The sequence below is a fragment of the Aotus nancymaae genome, unplaced genomic scaffold (assembly GCF_030222135.1).
Source record: "Aotus nancymaae isolate 86718 unplaced genomic scaffold, 86718_ANA_hifiasm-v0.15.2.pri h1tg000040l, whole genome shotgun sequence".
Classification (NCBI taxonomy): domain Eukaryota; kingdom Metazoa; phylum Chordata; class Mammalia; order Primates; family Aotidae; genus Aotus; species Aotus nancymaae.
This window is the reverse complement of record NW_026988454.1, coordinates 6,957,747-6,970,422: the sequence shown is the minus strand read 5'-3', so window position 1 is coordinate 6,970,422 and position 12,676 is coordinate 6,957,747. Positions and strand designations below refer to the sequence as shown.

The 12,676-nt window shown below is 50.8% G+C and overlaps 1 protein-coding gene across 3 annotated transcripts in view; it reads right to left on the bottom strand.

Moving 5' to 3' along the window:
* Window positions 1–12,676, bottom strand: part of PRKN (parkin RBR E3 ubiquitin protein ligase) — a 1,419,146-nt gene that overhangs the window by 25,052 nt on the left and 1,381,418 nt on the right. The gene's annotated exons all lie outside the window — the stretch shown is intronic.

The following is a 12,676-nucleotide window of genomic DNA, read 5'->3' as shown; positions in this document are numbered from 1 at the left end:
AGTGGGCTACGCCTCTGTGCTTGCAGTGGTGATGAGTTTAAACGGGCTCTGCCTCTGTGCTTGCATGGGACAACTGTGGAGCAGGTGAACCATTTTCCTCACGCATGGTCAACATGCTTTCCTGTGGAGTGACAATATTTTGTCCCCCCTGCCAGCCCCGCTTTTAATGAAGGATTTATGGGGGCCAGGATCCGGCTCTTAGCTTTTCAAATCTGCACAGCTCTCAGAAATGCTGCTTCTGGGACACAGTCCTTCGATTTCCTCCCGCCCGTTGTGGGCTGGGCCACTGTGCAGGCGTGGCTGGGGTGCCTTTCAAAGTGGCCTTCACTCCCTTTTCCCCCGTCATTTTATTTTTGTTTCTAGCAAAATCCAGCATTTTCCTTAAGGGTTTAGCGCCATCTGGTGCATCAGAGGCGCACTGCAGCTGCTCCCCTCCTGATGCTGAGTGGGGTGCAGAGAATTGCCAGGGGCGCTTTCCTCTGAGGAGATCCAAATGCCCCGTGAGGTATGCGGTGTGTGTGCAGTGTTATGTTTGTGTGTGTGTTCTGTGGGTATGTATGCTGTGTATATGTGTATGCGGTTATGTGTAGCGTGTGTGGTGTGTTATGTGAGTGTGGCCTATGTAGTGCATGTGTGTGGTGTGCACGATGGGGGTGCGGTGCATGTGTGGTATGTGTAATGTATGGTGTGCATGTTATGTATGTGTGGTGTGTGTGTATGTGTGATATGTGTGTTATATATGTGTGATGTATATGTGTGATGTTTGTGTGGTGTGTGTGACGTATGCGTGGTGTGTGTGTGGTGTGTAGCTGTGATAACAAGTTTCTATAAAATATTCTCCACATTGCAAACTTGTTCTAGCAGCTTGTTTATGGAGTCTAGAACACAGGGTACAGACTTGTAAAATCAAGTTTGGAATTTACATTCAGACCTTTTTACCAACTCTGCTGGGATCCTAAAGCCCTCTGGAATCCAAAAGCCTTCAGGACAGCACCATTTTCAGGGAAGGGTCCTGTGTGTCGTGCAGACAAGGATCTGGTGGAGGCTGGAAAGTGGCTGGGCAGAGGTAAGAGCTCAGGGCACCCGCAGGCCGTGACCCCCACAGGGGAGAGAGCTCAGGGGACCCGCAGGCCGTGACCCCACAGATGAAGAGTTCAGGGGACCTGCAGGCCATGACCCTACAGATGAGAGAGCTCAGGGGACCCGCAGGCCGTGACCCCACAGATGAGAGCGCTCAGGGGACCTGCAGAGGGAGGAAGCCCCTGGCCGGAAGCTAACACCCAGGGAAGTGCACTGCAGGGGCTCGGTGCTCTGCTGTGCTGGAGTGACAGTCGCAGAAGAGAAGAAGGGATCTGCAGCACAGAAGTGCGCGTGGAGAGGCCCAGCCCCGGGTCTGCATGGCCAGGATCTGCCTCCGAGGGCACGCCAGCGGTGCCAGCGTGTGTGCGCACGCAAACGTGCCTTCACTTGTCTTTCCATCCCAATCAATCTTCTCTTTCATTTCCGCTCTCCACAGTGCCTGGCATTTTTAGCTTTCAGCCTTAAGAACCCAAACCCTAAAGTTTCAGCGTTTTGTAGTACTTTGCAACTTACACATGGCTAAACATGCGCTCGCTTCATTATTTATAACTTACTGGCCCTGTGTGGTAGGCGGCGAAAAGGCTCTGAGCCTTTGAGCAACCGGCCTGGAAGTGGAGGAAATCGAACCGCGCCTTTGACGACCTGCCAGGGGCCATTTCTGCTGCCCCAGAGCGAACCTCCGCGCACCAGCGAGGGCCGTGGAAACGCATTGCAGAGCGGCCGGGCCGTCCTGGCGTTGACTCAGCGTTTCACAGCGCGAGGCCGAGCCGGAAGGACGCGCTGGCTTTCATGGAGCTCTGTCGCAGCCATTCCACCCCATCTGCACGTCCACTTAGGCGGCGGGTCCAGGGTCACGGACTCAAGAGCAGTGGCATCAAACCTGCTTTACTTAAACCAGCAAGCGCTTCAGAAAATACACCCCCAAGTCACGGGGGATCTGGAGCTCTGGGAATGATAAATGACACCCGACTCCCAATTCTGGGACTGCGCTTGTGGGTGAAGGCAGTCAGGGCTGAGAGACGGCTCTGTGGGGAGATCTGGGGCTAAATGTAGCAAAAGACCTCGGGTCCCCGGACCCACTGCTGTCCTCCACTGAGGGAGGTGCACCTCCCAGCCTCTCCCCGACTGCAGCTCTGAAGGGGTGGGGGTGGGGAGCACGGGCAAGGGGCCGTTCGTTGGGGATCGTGAATCTCGCATCTTGATCGCAGGCTCCAGCCTCGATTTCCCTCTGAGGTGGTCTAGGCATCCATTCCTTTGCCCACCGAACCGCTCTGCCGAGATGCCCACAATGAACGCGCGTCTCCCTGAACAACCTGCTTCGGTTTCTGTCTCCTCTTCCAACCAGCAGCACCACCAGGGCGCCCAGCTAGACATTCCTGCATCGACATTCACCAGTCACGTCTCACCCTGTCTTCTAATCCACGGCCGAGTTCTGCGGATCCTACCTCAAGCCCGTCCCTTCCTCTGTATTCCCTGGCCGCGCTCCTGGTGCCTGGCATGTCTCTGGTTTGGCCCTTTTAGGGGGTGCTCTGCTGCACTCCCAGCCCCACCCACCTTGGGACTGAGGGCCCAGCATCACATTGCGGAGGCCGGGCAGCTCACGCCTGGAGGGCGGATGCGAAGGGCCCACCTCTAGCCTCCTACCTCTGGCTCCCCTCAGTCTTCTGTGGGAGCCACACTGCAGCTGGACTCCGCTCTGCCCAACCTTGCTTCCTTCTCTTCTTGAAGGTGCTGTCGAGAGCACCCCTGAGGGGCCCCTGCCCGCAAGTCTCTCCCGTTTCCCTGGGAATGTATAACCTGGGATGCTTGGTCCCTGGAGAGTTCTAGGAAGCAAACTCTACAAAGGAGTTAGAGTTGGAGTCTCTCCTGCCAGTGGCCAAAGAGGAGACCGTCCCTGTTGGGAGACAGCGCTGGAAGCTCTGAGGGGGCCCCCGAGGAGCCGAGGGCAGGGCCAGGTGGCATGCAAGCGCCCGGTCTCTGTGACTGTGCAAACAGGCAGACCCTGTGGATTCCAGCTGTCTGTGGAGGGAAAAGAGGTCACACGGGGCTACCTGCAGGCCAGTAGGAGCATCCCTGTAAGGATTTTGGGGGTTCAGCAGCTGAGAACGATGGACCACTTGCAAAAGAGCCCGGGCAGGCTACTGAGTCCTGTGGAGCTGGAGCATCTGTGCAGCAACCTGTCCTGAGACAGAAGCAGGGCATCCAGGCCCAGGCCCAAGCGGGCCCACGGGGCATGAGCGAGCTGCACAAGCAGGTGGCGAGACCCCCGTGCCACCCACACTGTGGTGTGACTGCTTCTCCCCGGGCTCACAACCGAGGTCCCATGCGGGGGGTGGGGCTGGGGGATTCCTTATGACACGGTGAGGGATCCAAGCTCGGTTCACAGTTGAGCTGGCTTAGCGTGTGGCCAAAACGCACCATCACTCTACGGTAACCCCCTTTAGGGTTGAAAGAGGGTGGGGAGAGGAGACCCTGCCAATGGGCAGACCCTTGGGCAACGCAGCTGCTGTGATCTGAGTGTTTGCGTCTCCCCAGATTCTTATGTTGAAACCTAATTGCTAAGTTGGTGGCATTAGGAGGTGAGGCCTTCGGGAGGTGATTGGGTCATAAGTCAGAGCCCTCATGAATGGGATCAGCGCCCTTAGAAAGAGGCCCCAGAGAGCCCTGCCTTGCCCCTTCCACCATGTGAGGGCGTAGCTAGAAGACATCATCTACAAACCAAAACATGACCCCTCGTGAGACCCCCAAATCTGCTGGAGCATTGATCTTTGACTTCTCAGCCTCCAGAATGGCAAGGAATAAATGTGTGTGGTTCATAAGCCAGCCAGTCTACGGTATTTAGTGACAGCAGCCCAAAGAGATGAGACAGCAACTGACAGGAGACCACGTGTGGAAAGGAAGGAGTCCTGAGTCAGGAATAGATACAAGCTCCTGAGTGGTGGCAAATGTCTTCAGCTTCCTTAGGGGCAGGGATGGAGAAACTGTGGAAGACTAAGGACAGGGAGACACGGAGCTCTGCAGAGCAGGCACATGGACAGACCTGTGGGAGGGGCAGGACCTGTGAGCGGGTCTGCACAGCGTGGCAGAGCGCACAGGAGCACACTTCAACAAGCAGATGGAGCGATCCTGCCAGTGGGCCGCTGCCAGCCTCTGTCACTGGCCACAGCAGTCCTGGGCCAGGGCGTTCCTGCGTGGGGCAAGCGTGGTGGTGAGGTGAAGCCCTGCCACGCTCCCCAGCTCGGGCATCCCCCCGTCTGCCACACTGCCAACATTCAGCCTGCTGGCAACGAAGACCGACACTGAGTCCCGAGTGTGGCGCCACTCCTCAAGGAGACCAGCGAATTGGCCAGTGGTGCCAGGTGGGTCACACTGTTGCCTGGGAAGCTGCAGACACTCCATCTTGACAGGAAGTGACTCCTATTCTGGGTGCGGGTCTGCCTTTCTTGGCAACAGAGCCTCAGTCAGCACTAGCATCTGCAGGCTGCCGGGACCCGGCATGACACTGGTCCTGTCACATATCCTACTGCCCAGAAGCTGCTGACCTGATGGGACTGATGGACCAGGCTTGCAAGTTGCAGTGGGAGCTGCACTGCGATGAGGGTGCTGTCCTCTAAGATAGGGGTTACGCTCTCAATCAACGACCGCCATGGTACAGTGCGTGTCTCCGGCAGGTAGAATGCAACGGTTCAGGAATCAAGGGGCGGACGTAGGGATGGCCCCACCCATCACTCCCAGTGCCCACTTGGAATGTATGCTCTCCATCTGTGTAACCTGGCCTTGCACATACAGAGGCCCTGGCTTCCAACATGGGAACACTGCTACCAGAGAACACAGCAAGAGTTCTGGTCACTTTATGTTACATTTGCCAAGTGATTAGCAGGCTAGAAACGGAGTCGCCATCCTGGAAGGGATAACTGATTCTCAGGAGGAGGCAGGGCTGCAGTTATGGAAGGGGTATTTAAATGGGAAGAATGCATTTGGTACCCAGGTGGTTCACTGTGGTATCTCTTGGTCCTCCCCTGCCCAATTTTGATAGCAAATCGTTCAGTCGCCATGACTTTAGAATGGCAGGCACACAGGAGCTGGGACCCATCAGGGACGATGTTTATGTCACCCCACCAGGTAAGCCACCTTGAGGTCTTATCTGAGGGCGAGGGGAGCCTAGAATGAGTAGGAGAGAAGGAAGAGTCGATGGGAGTCAGCTGCAACTTCAAGACCAGCTGTGGCAGCATGAGCTAAGTCAGTTCACCCTGCTAACCTTCCACCTGTACATCCCGCCAGTCCCTTATTCCACAAAGCAAACGTCTCCAGGCAGTGCAAGGGGCAGACTGTGCAGATGCTGTGAGGCTGGCCAGACCCCTCCTCTGGGATGGATGTCCCTTCTGCCGGGTGTGTCAGCAGCAGACAGCTCTCTGCCAAGTCTCCACTCAGGAATTGCCCCCTGCTGAAGGAAGCTGCTTCTCCCGAGGTCACTCTTCCTTGTGGGGGAAGCCCACATTGAAAACTTGGTCTATGCATGGGGATGGAAGGCCTGACCACTCCGTGTCCATGCAGAACAACTCGGAAGCTCATCCACTGCAGACCTCCTTCTAGGGCTGGCTGTGGCGGCTGCAGGGCAGCTCAGCCTTCCTTCATTCTGCCTCGTGCGACTGCCCACAGCACCCGCCAGTACGCAGCCTGCACTCAAATCTCAAGCATCTCAGGTTTTCTTCCTGGAAAATACAAACTATTACAATTCCCTACGAAAGTTTTTTATATTACAGCCAGAGATCCTTCGAAAGCACCAATCTGATGATGTCAATCTTTAAATAAAAATCTCCAAATGCCTTCACTGCCCTGAATTCCAAGCTCCTGCCCGTGACTGACAAGGCCCTTCATTTCCTGGCTCCGTCTCCAGCCTGGTCTGAGGCCACAGCCACCTCACTTTATGGCACAATCAAGGGAGTGTCTTCCACTTCGCTGAACATTTCATTCGCGTTCATCTCCAGAACTTTGCACATCTTGTCTCTTTGCTTAGAACAGTTCCTTCCTGGCCTGAAGAGCTCATCCCTGTAGGTCTCAAATTTCACTTTGTTTTTTTTTTCAGACAGGGTCTTGTTCTGTCACCCAGGCTGGAGTGCAGTGGTGCAATCTTGGCTCACTGCAACCTCTGCCTCCTGGGTTGAAGCGATTCTCCTGCCTGAGCCTCCCAAGTATTTGGGACTACAGGTGCACACCACCATACCCGGCTAATTTTTGTATTTTTAGTAGAGACGGGGTTTCACCATATTGACCAGGCTGGTCTCGAATTTCTGACCTCAGGTGATCCACCTACCTCAGCCTCCCAAAGTGCTGGGATTACAGGTGTGACCCACCGTGCCTGGCTCAAATTTCACTTCTTCCAATGAACAATTCCTCCAACCCCGTGGAAAACTGGCCAGGTCCCACTTCTATGCTTCCATCGCATCCCAAACGTTCTCTTTTGTGCCTCTCAGCATACAATATTTTAATTACTTGTCAAACTGTTTTTCTACTTCACTAGGTTACAAATCCCATGAGAACAGAGGCCAAGGCCAAGTCTATCTTTTTTTTTTTTTTTTGAGATGGAGTTTGCTCTTACAGCCCAGACTGGAGTGCAATGGCGTAATCTTGGCTCACCACAACCTCCGCCTCCCGGGTTCAAGTGATTCTCCTGCCTCAGCCTTCTGAGTAGCTGGGATTACAGGCATGCGCCACCATGCCCACCTAATTTTGTATTTTTAGTGGAGACGGGATTTCACCATGTTGGTGAGGGTGGTCTCGATCTCCCGACCTCAGGTGATCCGCCTGCCTTGGCCTCCCAAAGTGCTAGGATGACAGGTGTGAGACACCGCGTCCAGCCCCAAGTCTACTTTTAATGTTGTATCCAAAATGCCTCGTACTGTGTGCATGGTAATAAAAGGTGCTTTATAAATGTGTACTGAGCATCCTCCGTTTTCCTTCTTTCCACTAGTTATAAGAAACTTACACTCAGTTGAAATGAGGTTCAAAGGCACATAACTAGGAAATGTAACAAAGTTGCAGCCAAAATTCCACTTGTAGATGTGTTTAAGATTTTTAAAAAATGTTCATTCTCAACATTAAAAAAATAAAGATATTTAACAAAAACATATGGATTTTATGCTACTGACATCACAAAATCACACTGGAAGGCCTGGTACCTTTGGGCTCACATTTCTGCTGGGTAAACATGGACCTGAACCAGGGAGCTATGCAGCAGCTGCCCCCCGCCACCCCTCACAACAAGCCACACCCACTCCAGTTTGCCACAGGACTCCCCCCACCCCGCCCCCGCATGGGGCCAGGTGTCATTACGCTTGCAGGCTTTGGCGTTGATGTGTTTCTGTTGTTGTTCTGTTTATTTTAGTAGGAAAAGCAGAAGAAAAGTGAAAGTTATCTTTGTATTCTTATCAAAATACTGAAAGACCCAGGAAGCAGGCTTCGAGTCTGCCTCCTACATTTAAGGGTTGGGCTGCTGTTGGCATCCGAGTTGGCCATCCTGGTACTGCGTTTGACAAGCCAGCAACAGCCCGCTCACCTCCATCTTTCAAAAGGCAAAGTGACCAGTTAGAACAGTTAAAGCACATTTCTGCTTTGTTGGGACCGGAATGGTCATCAGTGCTGGCTGGTGCCGCTCGCAAAGACCTGGGTAGGATAATGGTCTGGGGCTTGGCAGCTCTGCGGCCCTGGTGGCCACTCCGTCCCTCTACCTTGCCCATGAGCAAAGTCTATCGCAAAAACTTGAGATAAGCCTCAAAATAAGATGGTGTATTTGAAAGTGCTTTGTAAACAAATGCCATACAAGTGCACATGATTATTTTTATCCCAAGCAAATGGTGGCTTTATTTTTCTAATTTAGGAGGCAGATGGAAGGAACTGAGGTTCACTGTGGAAATGTAATTTTCTCTCATGATTGAAAAGGTTCCTGAGGCAAAATCCAGCCCTGAAGCTACTGTCCTTTCTTTTCCAATACTTGCCCAGCTTCACGGTAGGGAGGGAGGTGTGTGGATGAAGGAGGGAATCTGTCATTCATTCAACAAACATGTAATGAGTACCTAGTCTGTGCTAGGCACTGAAGGATACAGGGTGCAACAGGCACAAACCCTGCGCTAACAAAGCCCAGACTTTTTGTGAAGAGACAGAAACGATACTTCAATGTGATGAGTGTATAAGGATGTACAGTTGTCTGAAAGCTTACAGGACGTAGTGTAGTGGGGAGGGCAGACGGCTTCTAGAGGAGGTAACATATGATCTGAGCCTAGAAGGTTGAGCAGGAGGCATGGCTGGAAGGCAGGCATGGGCGCATTCCCCTCAGACACGGTAGATATATGAGAGAGCAGTTGCTGTTCCCAACTACTTAGATCACTGACATGGATCTCCTCTGTGGCTTCGGATAGCACCACTAACAGTCTGGAAGTCTCAGTCTGCCCTCCTGTTGAGTAGGGAGAGCAACATAACTACTTAGAACCACTGGGACAATGAATCAATTTATGTGGTTTGCAAGAGCAAGTGTTTAGTTATTAGAAAGTCCCCAGGGGGAATACGCGGAAGGAACTGGAACACGGGAAGGAGAACAGGCAGGGAAAACCAAGGGAAAGTAAATGGTATTGGACTCTCATTAGTCAGTGATAGATTGATCTTCTGTCACTGCTTCCCCAAACTCCCAGCAGTTTCAACTTAAACCTTGTTCAATATCTTAAAACCAATTTAAAGGCAATTTTTGTGATTCCTTTTTTTTAAAAAAAATATTGCATTAATCAAAAAATGCATTAAGTTTTAGGTCAAACAGTCTAACTGTTAGGAAAAGCTGATTGGGACCCAAGAGCAATGGGCTTGCTTGGCTGGAGAATGTAATGTGAAGAACAGCAACCAATCAACAGCAACCAATCAACGCTAAAGAACAGCAACCAATCAACACTAAAGCAACCAATCAACAGCAACCAATCAACGCTAAAGGGAAGAACAGCGGAAGGAGTCACAAATGGCTCAAAGCCAAGAACCCTGCAACTGAGTGCACCTGAAAGGAAAGCGTGACGAGGGCTGACGAAGGTAGTTAGTATTAGCAAAATTCAGACATGAGAACACATCTAAAGCCTTCAGTTCCCAGGGGGCCTGCAATTAGCTTTTCATCGTGAGATGTGTAGAGTGTCATCCTTTCAGATTTCAGGTCAGTGAAACAGCAGAGGGTCGTCCTCCTGGAGACCATGCTGTTTGAGAGAAATGTAGGGAACAGAAAATAAGCCCGCTGTATTAAAATAAAAACCCTTCATTCTGTGATCAAATTGAATTGGGTTGTGAAATTTGAAGAAATAGCTTGATGGTTTGTAGAAGCTGCTCTTCCCATGTCCAAGAGCAGCTATGGTTGAAATAAGGAAACTTGGGAAGATTGGTAAATTTGCTCATAGAGAAGGTGCTGGTTCTTTTGTGTTTTTCCCCTCTCTGCTTTGCATCCGGAAGGCTAACTCTCATGGGTTGTGCCCCTAGGATCCCTTGTGGGTGGCTTTGGTGGGGTGTGGCCCACGGGAGACATTAGCAAGAGATCGGATGGTAGGAGGCAGGAGGCAGCATGTCCCTGCTCACTCCCTTCCCACGGTGGGAAGGTATCTGGGCAATGCTGGACACCCCATGATGACACCTCCTGTCATGAGGCCCCTTCTCCACGGCTGCAGCTCACGGGCTTCACGGAACTCATTTCCTCTCCCTCCCTCTGCAGGCCTGGGGTGGCCATTGCTCCCCACTGATGCTCGCTCTGAGGCTCTCGCCCTGTGCCCCTACCCGCCTCTGCAGGTCATCCCTTCCACTAACATCTCCTCCTGTGCCCATCTGGGTCGGCTTCTTTCACCTGAGGGACCCTGATCGAATCAGAGATGTAGAAAACATGGCAGCAAAGCCCCCCGTTAGTTGCTTTCTGTTCTCTGGCAACCGCTAACCAGCAGACATCTTTTTTTCGTTTTGTTTTGTATTTTTTTGAGATGGAGTCTCACTCTCTTGCCCAGGCTGGAGTGCAGTGGCACAATCTCAGCTCACCGCAACCTTCACCTCCCGGGTTCAAGCGATTCTCCTGCCTCAGCCTCCCGAGTAGCTGGGACTACAGGTGCATGCCACCACGCCCGGCTAATTTTGTATTTTTAGTAGAAACGGGGTTTCACCATCTTGGCCAGCTGGTCTCGAACTCCTGACCTCATGATCTGCCTGCCTCAGCCTCCCAAAGTTCTGGGATTCTAGGCGTGAGTCACCATGTCTGGCCGGCAGACATCTTTTTAGTTTGTCTGGTTGGTTTGCTTTGTTTTCAAATAAAAGGACTGGAGGCTGGCCCTGTGATTGGGAGCTGGAAGCAGGAAGGGCCTCGTACCCTGTGGGTCTAGCTGTGGGGCCGCTTTGTCCTGAGTTCTTTCTGGGATGCCCCTGGCATGGATTAACTATACCTCCTCAGAATTCGTATCATACCAGTTGCTTGCGCAACCTCGGTGGCATCTAATGAAGCCACAGAAGCTCATGGGAGCAGGGACGTTGTCTTGCTCTTTGTCCCGAGGGCCTAGAACCACGTATTTGTTGAATGAATGAAATAATGTCTCACCGGGCGCAGTGGCTCATGCCTGTCATCCCGGCATTTTGGGAAGCTTGCTTGAGCTCAGGAGTTCAAGACCAGCCTGGGCAACATGCTGAAACCCTGTCTCTACAAAAAATACAAAAAGCAGCCTGGTGTGGTTGGCGTGTGCCTGCAGTTCCAGCTACTTGGGAGACTGAGGTGGGAGAGTTGCTTGAGCCAAGGATAAAGAGTCTGCAGTGAGCCAAGATCACACCACTGCACTCCACCTGGGGCAACATAGTGAGACCCTGTTTAAAAAAAATGAAATAATGTCTCTTTATAGATGCTACCATCACTCAACAAACCATGTATTAAATGTCTATGCAGCAGATGTCGTCTTGGGCCTGGAGACGCAGGGACGCAGAGGGACACAGTCTGGTTGAAGAGATTCTGGCCTCTGCAACTTTGTCCGTGTGGCAGCCTCTGCTGGAATGCCCTTTAACACCCCGTCCTGCTGTCCTGACAAACTCTGACCCACCTTCTATGACTTTTCCAGGGAAGCCTGGAAGCGTTGCATATAAAGCTACAGAGTTGCTAAACTTTGGCTTAGCATATTACCGTAATTACGATATTCATTTTCTAGTAAGTGTCCCCCCATGGCTCCCCTGTGAGCCTCTGAAGGGAAATATATGTTTCAATGCATTTTTGAGAGAGTCTGGCACCTGCTTGAGCCACCCAAATGCTGAATTTAGTGTCTGCTAATTGACATTGTTTGCAGACACAGTTCCCTTGATATTGGACATCTATGCTTCGGGTCATCTCTAACTTTCTTTTTCCTATTTTTCTGAATCCAATATTAAGGTTTTAATAATTTAAAAACATTTAATTTGGGCTACCTCAATCTTTAACACCAAGGTTGGTGGTTCCTCTTGATTGAAGAATGAATGGGATTAGAGGGAGGGTTAGGTGCCTGGACGGCTTTAGGTTGCGCAATGCTCTTCTTCCCCTTACAGCTACTGTTTCCAAATAAATACTGTAGATGCCAGAGTACCACTTCGTGGAAGCCTCTGTCCATGTTTGCAGTCTCAGAGCATGTAAATTGCTAGACTAACTCCATTTCCCAGAGCCTCAGGCATACCCGCCTCCATTACAGCGATCCTGAGGCAGGGGTCTCTGGGCCATTATTGCTTCTGCTGTCAGTACCTGGTGAGCTCCCGTTTGAATGTCCCTGAGCTAAAATAAAACCAACAGAAAGAGCATTTGCTGCCTGGGCTATGGAAATGGCAACTCAGTCCTAAATCCACTCATATCCTCATGGCTGGCAATTTAGGAGCAGATGAGAAGACCCAAATTCACCAGTCCTATTTATTTAGCTATGCTAATATTGGATAAACTCATCTGCAGAATGCCATATTGGGATACACTTATTCATGCTCTGATTTTAGAGCAGATTTTTAACATTCTCTGCTGTAAAATTAAAATGTTCTGGAATTTCTATGTCTGTTTATTAGGTTCCTATCAGAAAAATGACTAAAGGATTTATTTGCAAAGATTTGGTGTTTAAACCCTTGTTAACATCTACAATGAAAGAAAAATAATGAGCAAATTCATCCACTGTGATGACGTTTTTAACTCTTTTTCCATGAAGGTTTGGTTGATCATAATTCATAAATAAAAGAAAATGAATTTGCATTTTCCTAAGACTGAGATAGCACCTTACAGAGTGAGGCTCTGTCAGCACATTCTTTACTTAATGAGGACTGAAACACCAGTTAGCATAGGGTATGACACTGCTTGCTAAAAGACAATGATATCCTTACATCATGTAATACCTCGGTACATGCCACTCATGGAGGGATTTTCACCAGAGATTCTAAATTAGGGCATTAAAAAAATTGAAGTAGAGTTAGTATTGATTTCTCTGATTTAGAGACTGTTAAATTGTTTTATTTCCCCTCTAAGGACTCCCTTGAAAATGCTCACATGCCTCGTCCCTATTCCATATCTGCCCAGGGAAAAGCTATCTTGGACACTCCCCAAATGGCCATG